Raw genomic sequence first — 3,511 nt, 5'->3', positions numbered from 1 at the left:
GATAGCTCCTGCATACATGAACACACGCATGCATGCATAATTAATGAGATACAGATAAATGTACTTGTACCATGAGTACTGCAGTATATGTAGTGGCCAGTGTGTGTGTGTGTGTCTGGAGGTGAGTATCAGTAATGTAATATCTGAGTCCCTTGATATCTGCCCTCAGCTTCACCTCAAGCAGATATCTCAGTCCTCAGGTATTACATTACTTATACACACACACACCTCCTCCAGAGGGGCTGCAGGTACTTATATTGCTGCTCTTACTTCAACTGATGGTATGGTCTGTAGATCCTCTGATAAGTAGCTGATCTGAGATGAAGGTCTAGTGTATCCAGTGGTACGTGTCTCAGCGCTAGGGCTCCTAATGATCATTGAACTGTAGCACTCATGGGGATCTGTATAGTAGGGGGAAAGGTAAAGGAGAGGATTTAGTATTTAGTATACCTTAAAGCCACTTATTTTTAAGTAGACAAATTTTTGCGATTTGTTAATGGTACTGATTTAGCGAGTACTAATTTTTTGCGATTTTGCTCTTTTTTCCCAAGTAATAACTGTTAATAAACCTAAATTATTAATAAATGCAAGTACTAATTTTTGCGATTTTAAAGCCACTCGCAAAAAATTAGTACCCGCAAATAATAGTGGCCTTAAGGTATCTAATTGTGTGGACTGTGGATTATAGTTCTTTGAAGCATTGTATCTAGTATTGCAGGTTTAGAACTACAGTATTCAATTTTTTATTTATTAAATTACATTATTAATTTATATGCCAATTCAATTTAATATTTTAATACTAAAGATCCCTCCACTACATTCCCTAATATTAATACACACACACACAATTATATGAGCACAGGTATTCTAATCATATAGTTTCAAAAGGAGAAATAATTTCTTCTCCTAGTTATTAGGATATTGTGGTGCTATTGAAGTTATGTTGAGTGTATTCTCAGTACACATACCAGTGACTGTATCAGTATATAATTAACTAATAATGATCATTAACAATATAAAAGAAATAATTAATAACTAATAAATAACAAGATGGCCATTATCAGAATCACAAACATACAAGAATCCATCTTTATCTAATGTTAATCCATAAGGATAATTAAACTGATCAATATTACTGCCTTCACTTCCAAACTTCTTAACACACACACCATCACTAGTGAAGACTGATATACGATTATTGCCAAATTCACTAACATACACTAGACCAGTAGCTGCAGTGTCTATTGTTATACCTGCTGGCCTAATAAGCTGTCCAGGACCAGATCCATAAGTACCAAACTGACCCACAAACTTTCCATCTGGAGAGAACTTCTGAATGCGATGATTATTCCTATCAGCAACATACACTAATCCTCGACTGTCAATGGCAATGCCTGTTGGACACTCAAACTGTCCATTAGCTGATCCTTCACTACCAAATGAATGAGAGAAGGTTAGATCAGGATTCAAGACTTGTATACGATGATTACTAAAATCAGCAATATAAACCTGTCCTGTTATAGGAGAAATGGCTATACCATCAGGTTCATTGAAGTGTAGTGGTCCACTGCCCTTCTTACCAACTGATGCTTTACGGTATCCATCCATGCTTATCTTCTGGATCCTGTGATTATCATCAGATACAAGAATGAATTTGTCTGGAGTAATGGCTACACCACAAGGGCCAGAAAACTTGACATTACCACTTCCTCCTTTCCCTCCTAATGATTTCACTTTCTTTCCTTCTCTATCCAGTATTGTTACACAGTGACCATCATGCTCAGTTATTATAACATGATTATCATCAGTTACAGCAACTCCCCAGGGACCATTAAGCTTAGTTATAGTACGTACTGGAGTGATGTAATCAAGGTAAGGATTGAAAGGGATGACTAGTGAGGTATCCTCGAGGTGTACATCATATACTTGTACTTTTACTGTATGAGTACCACTGGCTGAAGGGTAACACTGTATCCTATGCACTCCGGGATCAGTACTGGTGGTAGTGACTGTAGTGTCAATGGGTTCATCACCTTTACCAACTGGTACTAGACTACACCTCAGAGAAGAGACGGGAACACACAAAACAGATGAATCTGGTGCCTCCATTGATAGTGAAAAAGAAACTGCTTTGCCAGCAGGTGTAATACCATCAATCTTCTTCACTCTACATTGTGATGGTATGATAATATCTCCAATGTGATGTAGCGATTTGATATCTTTACTCAATCCAAAGTCGGCCTTTTCCTTTGGATGTAACTCCTCCACATTGATCCCTCCAGTAACTTCACTCATACGCTCCATCATCTGTTTCTTACACCTCAGGACTTGTTGAGGACTGCCTGTCTTCAGACTCTCTTCCATATAATCCTCAACATCCTCCAGAACACTCAAACTCATTTCTGCTGATTTCATTTGCTCTGACAGCACCTTTAGTTTATCATCAGTGACCCTCTTTGCCTGCTCAGTCAGTTTCCTCTCTGACTCATGAAGAACATTCATCATTTCCTCTACCATTTCATGTATTTCTTCTAAGACTCTTTCTCCTCTCTCTCTGATCTCACCCTCTCTCTGTGCTAGAGCAGACAGGACCTTTTTAAGTGCTTCTTTCTTTCCCTCAACTGGTGATAGACATTCTCTTAACTTTTGACAGTGTTTAGTATAACTGTCAGTAATTAAGTCATATTCATGATGTTTGTGATTATGAACTTGACAGGTAACACAGATTACTGTATTACATGTTTCACAGAATAGCTCCAAAGGCTTTCCATGATCACTACATGTGGCTTCTTGAGGATTAGGCAAAACTGCTGTCTTCTTCATTGCACTTTGTATCTCTTTGAGGTTGTTTACATGAAATGCTACAGGAAAGGCTCCTGCTCCTTCTTCTGGTAACTCTGTACAATGACGACAAGTGGGACAAGAGAGGTAATAGGTCTCATTCTTCTTATCCAGAGGTAATCCCTCCAGACAGTGCTCACAGAATGAATGTAGACAAGGTAAAGTCTTAGGGTTGGTATAGTGGTCAAGACACACAGAACAGGTGAGCTGTTCCTCCAGTTTGAGGAGACCAGGAGAAGAAGATGAAGATGGTTTGGTTGCCATTTCAAGAAAATTGTGTACGTAAAGCAAGAACGAAAAATGAAGAGAGATAAAGGTAGAAGATGGTAAATGAAGATAGAGCAAGAACAAACGATAAGAAAATGAAGAAGTCAGAATGAATGAGAATGAGAGTAGCCTGGGGAAAGATAGCCCTGATGACTTCTTGGAATATTCTATAGTCTTGTGACTACAGGAAGTTATGATAGTACATTCCTTTATTATAACAACCAGTAGTAAAGGTGAATAGCATAAGGTTTATGGTATAAGTTGAGCACAAAAACTTGCAATCATCAATTTCATTAGTAATATCAGGAGCCCATAAAAGAAAAAGAGAAGGGTAGGAGCGCGCAACACCCACGCATTTAATTAAAATCACTGTAGCCTGCATATCCTAATGAGTTTACTATTT

At 38.1% G+C, this 3,511-nt stretch overlaps 1 protein-coding gene across 1 annotated transcript in view; it reads right to left on the bottom strand.

The window, feature by feature from the left end:
- Positions 1-206: 206 nt before the first annotated feature.
- The window catches only part of LOC100634462 (pre-mRNA-splicing factor 38A-like), a gene marked incomplete at its 5' end in the record, with an annotated part of 5,700 nt that continues 2,395 nt past the window's right edge, over positions 207-3,511 (bottom strand). The window contains one exon of the mRNA XM_020006170.1: positions 207-401. The remainder of the gene's footprint in view (positions 402-3,511) is intronic.

The sequence above is a fragment of the Amphimedon queenslandica genome, unplaced genomic scaffold (genome assembly GCF_000090795.2).
Source record: "Amphimedon queenslandica unplaced genomic scaffold, v1.1 AMPQUscaffold_10297, whole genome shotgun sequence".
Classification (NCBI taxonomy): Eukaryota; Metazoa; Porifera; class Demospongiae; order Haplosclerida; family Niphatidae; genus Amphimedon; species Amphimedon queenslandica.
This window is presented reverse-complemented; position numbering and strand designations above follow the sequence as displayed.